This window comes from Choristoneura fumiferana, chromosome 12, assembly GCF_025370935.1.
Source record: "Choristoneura fumiferana chromosome 12, NRCan_CFum_1, whole genome shotgun sequence".
Classification (NCBI taxonomy): Eukaryota; Metazoa; Arthropoda; class Insecta; order Lepidoptera; family Tortricidae; genus Choristoneura; species Choristoneura fumiferana.
Genome location: NC_133483.1, coordinates 2,586,936 through 2,601,555, shown reverse-complemented (window position 1 = coordinate 2,601,555; position 14,620 = coordinate 2,586,936). Strand labels below are relative to the sequence as shown.

Sequence of the window (14,620 nt, the reverse complement as noted above, 5' to 3'; positions counted from 1 at the left end):
TAACAAAACCATTCCTAGTTTTATTATTGTTTACCTATCGGTACAAAAAGTACCTAAAATTCCAAGCAACCTGTATAACCATAACCACTTTTCAAAAGCAATTTTTCACATAAAACCAACACTAAGAGCGGCACGTTGTCGTCAATTCCTCTGATATACTTGATCTTAACACTTTTAACGTAACGTTATTAGTTGCGTTACGAACAACGCGTACAGAGACTAGCGTAGGGCGGCGACTTTTCAGCCAGTATTCCCACGACCAGCTTTCAAGCGAGGCGCTCCTAACGCTACGCTCCCGGTCGTGTTTCCTTTCGAATTCGAACGTTCGAATGATTTCAAATTATAACGCATTCGGAAAAAAGATGGCCGAATTATTAATGAGTTTGTAAGTGACTTTGTAAGTATACGGATCAGTGTGATAATGTTGTAACTAAGTGAAACTTTCTTGTGCGAACGGAGGGAAGATTAAAAAAGTTCTGCCTGAAGTGAGTAACTGCTTAAGTTATTATTGTTATGCTGCTAAAGAACCTAGGTTTGTTTAGTTTGAGAGAGCACCTTGTTTTATGGTTTTAACAGCTGTTTTCATACAAATAACTATCATTTAACATAGAAAAAAAAAAGTTTTACAAGTCATCATTATTTTTATTCTCGAATATTGTTACATAAATATGATTTTTATGTACAATTGTATTTACATTTTGTACAACTTTAGAAACACATGATGAATTAATCAAATTACCATTTACTCGTTAAACCTGGTTTAAGTTAAACGATAAAGGAAGATTTTTTTATACAAAGATTTCTTGTATTAGGATCACATTCATAATTAAATACTATTTTCTAAAATAAAAAATTAAAACTGGGTGATCTTCCTGTGCTTATTTATTTTGAATATTTATACCTTCTTATGTGTAGGTACATCATCAGTGTATTATTTTGAATTAATTGGAAACTTCAAAACATTAAGCTTGAAAAGGATAAGTTCGTTAAAATTTTCTTCCATAAAAAAAAGAAATTAAGAAACATGCGTCATTTCCAAGTATTAAGGGAAAAGCGGAAAACCATTTTGTCACCATCAATCGCACCATGGCTTAAAACTTTGATCGTTAAGTATGAGGTAGACAGAATCGAACATTAGACTTTTTATCACGGGCATTAGCAACGAATTGGATTTAGAATTACATTTATTACAAAAAAAGGTTTTATTTGATTAAATCAAGGTGACAACTACAATTCGGTAATATTAGGGGTCAATCAACTTTTGATTGTATGTTATTCGGTCCCGTAACTACGAAGCCTTCAGTGATACACTTTGTTAGAGAAATGTTTATAATATTGTTACACATGAGCTGAAGGAATTGCCGTAAAACTGTCACAACTCCTAACTTTTAGTGGATTTGTATCCCATTAAATAAAAGAAGCAGGTAAACTTCAGGCTGAATTTGATGTACTGTGCATGTGGGCACATGATGTTGGGCTATCAATTAATTACCAAAAAACTAAAGTAATTCATGTCTGCTCGCCGTACATCCGACTCAATACAGTCCCTCCAGTGGTGGCCCATAACCATTCATGTCTGCATGCCGCTCAAGCATGCTGCAATTAACCACTAGAGACTGTTACTAGCCATACATACCTAGGCTTAAAAATTGATAATAAATTCAACTGGGGCCCTCATAACGAACACATATGCAACAAATTAAGAGCCATTCTTTGTAATATTAGTTTATTTATTTATTTGTTTATGTATTTGGGCACAAACGGTACAATAAAACTTACATTGTAAACAATGACATCAAACATTAACCAACAAAGTTGCCACAGGTTATTAATTAATTCCCAATAATAAAGTAAAGCATAATAAAACATAAAGTAGCATATTAAAACATAAAATGCCATATTATACCTTGCGACTTCTATACATGGTAGACTCTATTATTAATTATGGCATTTCTAGTTATGGCAGGACATATAAAACTTATTTACATAAAATATATAATATACGAGTAAGAATACTGAAAACCATTGTACCACTTAAAATTAAACTTAAATATAGAAACAATTATGAAAAATTGTTTCAGCACTGTAGAATCATCAGCCATGATGGCTAATTTGACTTTATCAAATACTATATACGTCCCACTGCTGGGCACAGGCCTCCTCTCAGAACAAGAGGGCTTGGGCCATAGTTCCCACCACAGGCGGTGCGGATCGGGAACTTCGCACGCACCATTGAATCGCTTCGCAGGTTTGTGCAGGTTTCCTCACGATGTTTTCCTTCACCGCAAAGATCGTGGTAAATTTCAAATGTAATTCCGCACATGAATTTCGAAAAATTCAGAGGTGCGAGCCGGGGTTCGAACCCACGACCCTCTGCTTGAGAGGCGATAGGTCAAACCACTAGGCCACCACGGCTTCAAATTAGCCATAGTTTTTGAATATAAGGACAGACTGGGGGAATTAAAAAAGACTCCGAAGCCTAGATAATAGTATAATCACTTCATCATTCCAAAATGTCGAAATATTTATGGTAAAAGGATCTGGTCACAACCTTCCTCAAATACTAAATGATTTTCCTAGGGCTACAATTGATAAAATAACAAGCAATCCTAAGAACATAAAAACATAATTAAGGTTTTACTTATTAAGGGCAACTCATAGCCTAGCAACTAGAGCCTTTAAAAATAAAGATTAGCTAGCAATATCATGTAACTAATTGTAAAATTGTTATGAAATAAACAGTTTTTTTTTTTAATACTTTTATTATACTTGGTTTGGATAGGTACTTAACTAAATGCAAACAAAACAACGTCAATAGAAATTCCTCCATTAAAATCTAAACATATACATTTCTATATTGAAATACAGTACTCTAGTTTGAATTACAATGATAGATAAGCAATATGTTTGAAATCCTTGAATGTACCAAATCTGGCAGCTCAAGTTTGTTTACATTTAGTTAATTACCAAAACGTTTCAAGTATAGGTAACTCAAGAGACGCATGACAACGTAATCGCAAAAAAAGTTTAAATAAGTAATTTATATTTGAAGCCGTGGTGGCAGAGTGGTTTGACATGGCCTCTCAAGCAGAGGATCATGGGTTCAAACCCCGGCTCGCACCTCTGAGTTTTTCGAAATTCATGTGCGGAATTACATTTGAAATTTACCACGAGCTTTACGGTGAAGGAAAACATCGTGAGGAAACCTGCACAAACCTGCGAAGCAATTCAATGGTGTGTGTGAAGTTCCCAATCCGCACTGGGCCCGCATGGGAACTACTGCCCAAGCCCTCTCATTCTGAGGGGAGGCCTGTGCCCTGCAGTGGGACTTATATAGGCTGGGATGAAGTAATTTATATTTAATCAGCCAAAACGTTATTGTGATTGCTAATTTTTACATTTTTCTCCATGTACCTACCTCTGTAATGTTTTCCGTACTGGTTACTACTCGTATTGTTGTGGTGTTAATAAAGAGTCATTGTATTGTATGGTATAAGTCTCGTAACCCAAACGCGCTTTAAACTCGCGCACTGAGGTGTCCGAGCCTAACAATATAAAAACATTCAAAAATAACGAAAACATCAAACATTGCTTTAGCGAAAAACTAAACTGGACTGAAAAACAAATATAACTTTGTTTTTTCAAAACTTAAATCCTTCCAACCGATATATTTACTTACGTTTTTAGAAATAGCTACAATTATAGTTTGTAGTTCCAAATATAAATATTTTAATATACGCAGATCTCCACTTAGAATGAGAGGCCATGGGTCCCACGCGATCACCCTGGGCATTGGAAATTTCACACATCATTAAACTTCTTTGCAGGGGTGTGTAGATTTCCTCTCAATATTTTCCTTCAGCTTCAAGCTTCGTAACGTAAATTCCGAAAAACTCAGATATTTATTTATTACTAGATGTTGCCCGCTACTCCATTCGCGTAGTATTCGTTTCTCGCGATCCCGCGGGAACTGTGCAATTTTCCGGGATAAAACTATCCCATGTCCTTTCCCGGGACTCAAACTATCTGTATTGAATCTATACTGAATTTCTACCTGCAGGTTTTTTTTTTTTTTTTTTATTTATTTAATAAAGCCATAAATTATATGTATAAGGTACATGCTGATGTTATGCAATACAGGTAGAATCAATATAATTTTACCCAGTGGGTGTAGCTAGATACATTTCACTTAATAACTAACAGTTAAAATTATAATATTCATTTAAGCTATAGGGACATAACTCGATAACAAACTTTTTCAGAGCTGGCAAAAAATTTGTGTGTTTGAGTGACTTAATTTCTACAGGCAATGTGTTATACACTTTTGCAGCCACGTAAGTAGCGCTGCGCTGGTAGATGGTTGTCGTAGCAACAGGGGCCCGGACATCGTAAGCAAACCTCAAATTAAGTCTGATGCTATTAAAATTGTTTTTTGGAGGAAATTTATTTGCATTTCGAAAGACTAGTTTGCAGAGCTCTATAACATACAGTGCTGGAATTGTGGGCAAACCTAGTTTTTTTAAAAGATGCTCTGCATGACTCTCGGTTTGACTGGATGCCATTTAAAATACGCACACATCTCTTTTGCAATTTAAACAGCCGATGGACTTCAGTACAACTGCCCCATACCGCCAATCCATAGAGAATGTGTGATTTGAAAAACGCGTGATACGCCTGTAAGGCCGCTTTTACAGAAGAAAGGTTTTTTAAGCGCTTCAGAGCAAAAGTGAAACTACTGAGTTTGCCACAGAGAAAATCTACATGCTTTTTCCAGTTTAAGTTTTCATCTACATAAACACCCAAAAATTTAGCTTCATTTACAGCCAGAACCGACAAGTTATTTGATTTTATATCTAGCCTTACACTATTAGTCCTAATATTTCTAAAATGGAGACACTTAGTTTTATTTATGTTTGCGGTTAGATTAAGCGTACTTAACCAATTTACAACAATGGACAAGTTATTTGTAATTAAATTATTAAGGTCTTCAACTTCGTTTCTCTTAAATTTAAATAACATGGATATATCATCAGCGAACATAATTATTTTGCTGGGCAATAGCTCTGGTAGGTAATTCACATACAAGAGAAATAAAATGGGTCCAGTATGCTCCCCTGGGGCACACCAGATTCCATGCATGAGATGTCAGATTTAATACTAGACATTGTGCGACATTTGTGATTTAAGGTTGACACTAAGACACATTGCTCCCGTTGTCTCAGGTATGATTCAAACCATTTGTTTGAAATACCTCTTACGCCATAGCGATTCAAAATATCGAGCATTATGCCATGGTCAACATGATCGAACGCCTTAGATAAATCCAAAAGAATGGCCACAACATTTTCTTGTCGATTCAGTGCACCATAGACGTAATCGGACAGTTCAAATAATGCATCAGCAGTAGATACACCCCTCTGGAAACCAAATTGCTCAGGAGCTAAGATTTTGTTTGCAATCAAATAAGAGTATAGGCGATTTGCCATAATCTTTTCAAAAATTTTAGAGAAAATTGTTAAGAGAGCAATTGGCCTGTAATTATTAACACATAATTCGTCACCCTGTTTAAGTATTGGCTTTATATTAGCTTTCTTTAACCTAGTTGGGAATTTTCCCTCAGTCAAAGAAAGATTAATTAAGTACAGGAGGGGTTCTAATATTGAGTCAGCGATATACTTTATAACACTGGAAGAGATTTCATCATAACCACATGACTTTTTATCTTTAAGCCCCTTGATAGTCCTTCTCAACTCATCTTTAGGTTTAGACGTGATTAAGCAACAAACATCCAAAGCTCCAAACATCTTCACAAACTTTCACATTTACAATATTTGTAGGATTTATTTATTTATTTATTAATAACTAGCTTTGCCCGCGGCTTCGCCCGCGTGGAATTCGGTTATGGCGCACTGTTCCCTCGGGAACTGTGCATTTTCAGGGATAAAAAGTAGCCTTTGTCACTCTCTGGCCCATAAACTATCTCTATGCCAAAAATCACGTCGATCCATCGCTCTGTTTCGACGTGAAAGATGGACAAACATACAAACGCACACACTTTCGTATTTATAATATTAGTATGGATTAGCATTTACAGGCTTACAGTATAAGCCCATTGAGCCTGTTTTAACATATTTTAAAAGTTTTCTTTACCTATGCTGTTGGAATCTTGTTGCCTGCCAAATTAATACTTTAGATATTCCTGAATTACTTGCTGTGTTCATTGATACAGACAAATGGTCGAGCAATAAAGTTATCTAGAAAAGTCCCGCGTTATTTTTGAGAAACGAACCTCACGCAATATAATTTTTTTTTATTTAAAAAACTTAACTTAGACCACTCGAAACACTTTTCGTGACTATTTGTTCCCTGGATCCATTTGGGTAACCTTCTTTGGTACTCCAGCGAACTTGGCTAGTCTTTAAAATGAAATACCACTTATTATGCCCCAGACAAATATTTCAAAGCGTTTCAATCTGATAGTAGCGGGCTTGGCAACAACAAGCAGATAATATCCTGACTTATTTTGTACGTCGCGATCACAAATAATGAAAAGGTTCACTGATTACGATAGCTTTTGCCCAAATAAGCCTTAAAATTATTTTCTCCAATTTGGTAGGAAATGTCCGGCTAACTGTCGCAAACAAAATAAAAAATAAATGGTCAAGTGCGAGTCGGACTCGTACATGCGAGGTTCCGTAAACAGTTCAGTAAAAGTTTTTCTTAAAATTCTTCTAATGTAAGTTTTTTTTTGTTGACCGTACTTTATGCCCCTGGTTACTTAAGTACTCGTCAAGACGAACTTTGGTCTCTATGCGGTCACGTCTCGTTTATCACAGTAGCTTTATCATCAGATCAACTCCATTTTTTAATAATATTGCATTGTCTTCGGATTTATACATGCGTGTAAAATTTCAGCTTATTACACTGCAAATAAATATAATGCTTATAATAAGTTTTTGTTAAAAAAAACATTTTTAAAACAAGTTTTTTTTGCCGAATGTACTTTTTGTTGACTGTCTTGCATTGTCATCTAAACTATCTGTGTACCAAATTTCAAGTCGGTACTATTAACCATTGAGGGGTTCCCTCTTGCAGAGACGATCCTGGCAGGACCACCAAGATGTCACTACCAGATTGTATTGTCACCAAATTTATATAAGTATGCCAAATTTCAAGTCGATCGGACCACCTGAAGTGGGTAAAATTTAGCTTCCAAGATTTGACACAAACAAACAATAAATAAACAAACAGGGCAAGCTAAAGAAAAGCTTCTAAAAATGTCGCTGAAATGTAAGCACTTGTGTATGTATAATATTTCATTTTATGTATGTATAATAAGTAGCAATATGCAAATTGTGATTATTTCTAGAAGAAAATACTAATTTTCAAGTTTCTTGTAGCGTTTCTGTTACAAAACCAAGTTTAGTCATATTATACTATAAATATACTGCCGTCAAAACTAAACATTATAACATACATACATACAATCCAAGTTAATAAAAGCTTGTTAAATAAAACTACATTATTAATTAAAGAGATACCTAATCAACCAATATAAAATGCCCCACATTGCCAACATTTTGCTGAGAAACAGGGCTCTGCTAAAATCGTGTAAAGCGGTCTTACCGTTTTTAGCGTGAATTTTGACATACCTACAAATTTGCACTGAACTCTAGATGCGCGAGACCAACTCACACTTAGAAAATTTTCTTTCTTTTGCTTCTGTGTTATATTGCAATCAAAATGATCACAAGTAGTTCTTGCTTCTATTTTATATCTTTTACCAACGTTTTGCATAAGCCTCCATCCTTTGGACCTTAAGGGGGAAGCGATCTAAATTTCGAGAAAGATAAATAGTTTTAGGGCTTCTAATGACCGAGTCGCGTGACATTGATGCACTGATCGCACGTTTTGAGATCACGGAGATATACGAGTAACATTCACTTGCTCACGCGATTTATGACAAAGTTTGGTGTGTGTGATATTTTATTAGGATGTTTGTCATATCTTGAAATAACGGTGAGTGTTGACATTGTTGTTTTGTGGGTATCAGTGAACTTACAATCTTACACGTACGAGACAGATACGTGTATGCGCCAGCCACGTATGCATTTATTTTTCAATAAAAAATTATAGCACGATAGTAACAACCAATGCAAGGCATTGCAGAACTGCACTTATTCCAAATAACTATATCATCATCGATTAGTCAAAATGCCATTTCTCCATTTTAGCTGTGACAAGAATGCTTTTCACAAGCCTGTTCTACAATCATTTTTCTCCACATGTCCCATTTTTCAGCCGATTCTTGAGAATTTTTGTGAGCAGGTTTGATGATTATGTGTATTTTTTCGTGTTCATTCAGTTTTTGGATTTTTTTATAAATGACTCTATAAATGACGCTTTAAAATAATCTAGATTATCAGCAGCTGGTTACCTTACTTTAACTAACACTGCTGTGATTTATTTTCATTCATTGATTTCAAATTGAGAACTTCGGCAAAGGCTGAATTTGAATCAAAAATTCCTATGAAAAACATTCAAGCAACCATCTGCGGCGATATTTCAGCCTGAATTTAAAACATCTTGCATCAAAGTAGTGATTAACTGACGTGCTATTAATTACTAAACTGTTTGCTGACATCATAGATTTCTTAGCACAATCCAACAAGTCACCGCAACATCATTAGACAGGGCTAATTAATTTCACGCTTGACATTTCACCGTTGAATGCCGCCAGCGCCCAAATGTCAGTCTTTATGCCCAATGATCATAGATTAGAGACAAAAACATAGATGGGCTATTTCTGACATATGTCCCCAGCCTCCGTGAGCTATTTGCGTCGTCATTCATTATACAGAAAATAGACATCAAAGCGACTTCCATCCTCACTTTATGAAGAATCACTGACTAGTTCGACAATTAGGAGCTGGAGATGCATTTTGATTGTGTTCATCCTCATATAGCATCTTATTTATGTAAGTAGAGCATTTTCAATTTAAAGTTCATACAGCAACTTATTTGTAAGGGCATTTTCACTTTGTACCTTTATTAATATTTTTTTAAATGAGATTATTTTTGATTTTTCTTATTCAGAATCATTAGTTTTATGAACTGTTCATTTATAAAAATTATGTGTTAGGGTTTGATGACGAGTTTTAGGTAAAAAAAACTAAAATGAAAAAATATTGAACAAAAAAAAATAAAAAAAATACATAAAGCTACTGTTAATGCCTAGCCAGTGCTTGTCCTAAAAACATAAAATAATCTAAAAATGCCCAAAAATAAAAACTATTCTTAATTTCTAATCGCTTGTTGCTCATGTTAACCTAGTTGTAAAAAAAAAATCCTTATCTTACTTTACGTTACTATATCAAGGAGTTTTGTCGCTTTTTTATAAATTAAGTATTTTTTTAATTCCCCGTCTGCCTTTGTCTATAATCTATGCAAATGGTTAATGACCTATTTATTGTCACCCTACAAAGCAAAATTACCTTTGAGTTGATAATATTATATACTATTACGGTTCTTTGACTGTGTAAAATTGTCTGAGCTAATGTAGAGCTGAGCTAATAAGCGGATCAAGTTCTTGCTTAAAATATAAGAAATACAGAGATAGATAAAACAAGGCTTTGATTTCTGGCTTTGTACGACAAAACAATAAACAGATAAGTAACTTGAGGATTGGAATTGTTTATTTAACTTGAAATACAAGAATTTAAGAAAAAATAACCATATAAAACTTAACTATAAACTAACTTCCTAACTTAAAAACTTAATACCTAATACCTACTAAATTAAATCTAAAAAAGGCCCCCGTGGCATGGTGCCCAAGAGGTTGGCAGCATTCCCTCGTTGAATGGCGATGGCGATTCGTTGAGAGAGAAGCTGCCAGCCCTTTTGGTCTCCAGTAGTGTCGACCAGGCGCTTTTGCACTTCTTTAATCAAATTTTGTGCGCCAGGACCCCAAGGACCCAGGATCTCAAGGTAATAAGTAACTTTAGATTTTACTTAACAAGGCCAGCTTAATAATACCAAAAGCTTGCAGGAGATCTTACTAGTCTGCGAGTTAAAGCGTGGGTATCAATCCTATCCTACTTTCCTACATATATTATAAAAGCGGAAGTTTATGTGTGTGTGTGTGTGTGTGTGTGTGTGTGTATATGTTGGTTACCTCTTCACGCTAAAATGGCTGGCCGCATTTAGATGAAATTTGGCACGTAGATAGCTGGACGACTGGAATAACACAATCTTGTGGACACATCTAGCAGTGGACTAAGGGCCGATGATGATGAGACCTTTGTGGTTACCCGTTCAATATTATCCACTACAACTTATTCCGCGTTTTCTAGAGATGGGGCCAAAAGTAAATTGGTCGCCTCTGAAAGCGCCCACATAGAAAAATTCGTCGATATCGTTAAAGCCGTTTCCGAGATTCCTGATATAAACAAATAGTAATAATAATAATAAATTAATTAATTTATAAATACCAATTAATACAAGAATTGCTCCCTTAGACATACAAGATTGAATAGGATGGGATAGGATTTGACCTGATGGGCGAGACTTATGTCTAAAAGTACTGTACACAGCTGATGTAATGATGTTGATGATGAGGATTAAATAAAATAAATCATGGGACATTTGGCAATTATTGTCAAAAATGACCTAGTCTTAGTCCCATACTAAGCAAAGCTTGTACAGTCACGTCTAAAAGTATGTATACGCAAAAAAATTTGAAAAATATGTAGCCACACATTTTCATCATAAATATGTATCTATTACTGACACCAAAAAATTGTATTCATTAAACTGTTTCAGTATTATGTAATCACAAAATGCTTCAGAAAGTTGCATACTTAAATAAATTCCATTTAAATGTATCCACCTCGTAGGCAAAAATAAGTATACATGAATGGGTTCCATATACATATAACCACACCAATTTGGCAAATATTTGTATACGTCGTTTGATTCATAAATATGTATCCAGACTGCAACAACAAACCTTGTCTGACTGGCATAGAATCGTAAGTTGTATATTTAACTGATTTGACAATTCACGAAAACAGTGCGGACTTGTCACTGCATACGTCTATCTCACGATTATTCTATGACGCACTTGACAGTCCTTAGATTGAATTGACTTGTAAATATTGAGTATTTCAGTTTAGGGTCATTCTCAGAAATTGAGTTAATTGTTAGTGGTAGAGCCGCACTGTAGCCAGTTCTTGGTTTGCAGTACGAATGGGCGGGCTCGATCACAAATTATAGATATTTCAAATAATTCTATTTACCTAAGCTAGTTACATATTCGACACAATTACAATTCGTTGTATGACGACATTCTATAAAGCAGGAACTAGCACATAATTTACAAAATAAAAATATGGGTTGAAGTTCTTCTTGTTCGTAAATGTCATTATCGTCCAAAAATGCATTATAAACACTTAGTGCATATTCCAATAAACAATACCATTTCTTTTTCAAAGTTTAACATAAATGTTAAGTGTTCAAGTACATCCAGGAAAACATCTCGTAATACGAGTACACATTTGGGCAGAGGCAGCTGAAAAATCTTTGTTTTCCATGTTTTGATAAGGTTCCGTGATATATCTTGGGTCTTTTAATCATCGATTAAGATAGCTGTAATTTTTTTTAAACACAATGAATATAAAGAATTGACAACAAGAGACATCATTTGCACTTGTCCACACTTCCAACACTTCACATTAAAGTGAATAGATAAAGATGTATAGACTAAAGATAGAAATCACTCCCTATTTGTAACTTCAGATAGGTTATATATTATAAAAGAAAGTCACTGGCTTCATGGAAGAACTTCATTTTAAAATCAATTACTTACATATACTTATACTGTCAAGTGCAAGATCGCCATTCTGTCATCGTCATTCAGAAGCTGTCTTCTATAATTAAAATTACAATGATTAAAGATTGCAAATTATAGATGCTTCAGTGGATCTGTCCTCAGTGGATGACCCGAACAACTTGATCGCTTTGGCTTAGTCGATATTAATGACCACTCTGGACGTTTCCAAGTATTTGGTGATCTTGATGGTGTATAAAAAATTAAATATATCCATACCAAATTTCATCCAGCTCACTCCAGTCAGTTCATCCCCCATTTTCTCCCCTTAAGGGTTGCTTTTGGAGATAAAAACTAAGTACCCTATGTTCAGCCCCTTGACAGTCGAAACCAGTCGATTTCGACGTGATACCGGAACAGACAGAGTTACTTTCAATTCATCACTCCATAGTATAAAACAAAGTCGCTTTTTTTGTCTGTACGCTTAGATCTTTCAAACTACGCAACGGATTTTGATGCGGTTTTCACAAATAAATAGTGTGATTCACGGTGTCTATGTATACCGTAACCGTGTTGTGCCGGAACGGGTCACCAGTATATAATATTATTTTAATGGAGTATGGATTCGTAGTATGTATGTCCCTGCCCGCATGCAGGTTACGAAAGAGACAGACATGTAATCTTAACAAAACAGTAATTCTTCAAAACGAATCAAAATATCAAATCGTGTTTACATATTTATGAATCAAACGGCGTATACAAATATTTGCCAAATTGGTGTGGTTATATGTATATGGAACCCATTCATGTATACTTATTTTTGCCTACGAGGTGGATACATTTAAATGGAATTTATTTAAGTATGCAACTTTCTGAAGCATTTTGTGATTACATAATACTGAAAAAGTTTAATGAATACAATTTTTTGGTGTCAGTAATAGATAAATATTTTTGATACAATGTATGACTACATATTTATGCAACCTTGTTTTTGTATACATATTTTTAGACGTGACTGTACCTATCATGGATACTAGGCAACGGCTATCCGTTGTGTGCAGTGCTGCAGTGCTGCTGTAGTTGCTAGTACATACTTATAACAGATAAATACATACTTAAATACATATTAAGCATCCCAGAACCGAGAACACACATTCGTAAATATTATTCATACAAATCGCCGGGAATCGAACTCGGGACCTCAAGCTTCGTAGTCAGGTTCTCTAACCACTTGGCATGTTGTCCAAGACCAAGACCAAGCACGCTGTCGTGGGGTTTATTTGACTAACCTCATTGAAGTCTCTGCTCTATAAGTTTCATTAACCATAACATGCAGTACCCAAGATCTCCAGTATATTGTTGTAAATGAAAGTGCCTTCAGAGTTACGTTCTTGCCTTTAATAGGAACGATTAAATCGCCCCAAGCGTCGCCTCGAACTCCAAGAACGAGTCCAGCGTATGTATTAAACGCTATGGCTTAGTGAAACGGAGTGAAGAATTGAAAGAAACAAGTAATTTGCTACTAAGTATACACTTGAAACTGTTTCTTTTATTTGAAACCTTAGACACCACCTCATCTGGTGAGATAAGGGTCAAACACAGGTCAGTTTTATGTAAAAAAAAACACTCAAACTCTTTTTTAGGGTTCTGGAACCAAAATGGCAAAAACGGAACCCTTATAGTTTCGCCATGTCTGTCTGTATGTCCGTCCGTCCACGGATTTGCTCAGGGACTATCAATGCTAGAAAGCTGTTATTTTGCACGGGTATATATGTAAATTATGCCGACAAAACGGTACAATAAAAAAGTAAAAATTTTTTTTTCCGTTTTTTGCCTTTGGCTCCGGAACCCTAAAAAGTATTTTCAGCATTTTTAAAATTGGCTTACTTATGAACCAATGAACTGAACAGTATTGTACGAACTTGGAGCAATAAACAGAAAAATTGTGTGATGCTAAAATATTCCCTTTCCGGATAACTAATGGAGCGCCAGATTTGGCAGGAATTCAGTTTCCTGCGGCAGCCATATTTTTTGCTAAAAGACTTACCTAAACTGGTACCTAATAGTTTTCGATAAAAAAGAAACTAGTGTTAGGTACATTGAAATAATTGGAATATTATTACACCACTTAAGCACTTGAGGTATCCCATCTTAGGCCTCTAGGTTGGCAACGCATCTGCAATACCCCAGGTGTTGCAGATGTTTATGGGCGGTGGTGATCTCTTACCATCAGGAGACCCACTTGCTGGTTTTCAATCCAATCGAATAAAAAATAATATTACACGATATAAAAAATACTTTAGGTATTTCATAATAGATAGTTTTTTCTACAAGCTTGTAACTTTCAATATATAGAATGTTTGTATGGTATGACAGTATGTCAGTAAGTGGTCTTCCAATATTCTAAGGCGAATTTCGTATTTTAAGGAGATATGGATAAAAATAAAATTAAAAGGTACTTCAGTCAAAAAAAGTCACAAAAAAAATTGGATAATGAAAATTTTTAATAACATTCATCCCAGCCTATATACGTCCCACTGCTGGGCACAGGCCTCCTCTCAGAACAAGAGGGCTTGGGCCGTAGTTCCCACGCGGGCCCAGTGCGGATTGGGAACTTCACACGCAGTTGAATTGCTTCGCAGGTTTGTGCAGGTTTCCTCACGATGTTTTCCTTCACCGCAAAGCTCGTGGTAAATTTCAAATGTAATTCCGCACATGAATTTCGAAAAACTCAGAGGTTCGAGCCGGGATTTGAACCCACGACCCTCTACTTGAGAGGCGATAGGTCAAACC

At 35.3% G+C, this 14,620-nt stretch overlaps 1 protein-coding gene across 1 annotated transcript in view; it reads left to right on the top strand.

Moving 5' to 3' along the window:
* Positions 1-265: 265 nt before the first annotated feature.
* The window catches only part of LOC141433106 (cardioacceleratory peptide receptor-like), a gene marked incomplete in the record, with an annotated part of 97,894 nt that continues 83,539 nt past the window's right edge, over positions 266-14,620 (top strand). The window contains 1 exon segment of the mRNA XM_074094947.1: positions 266-485.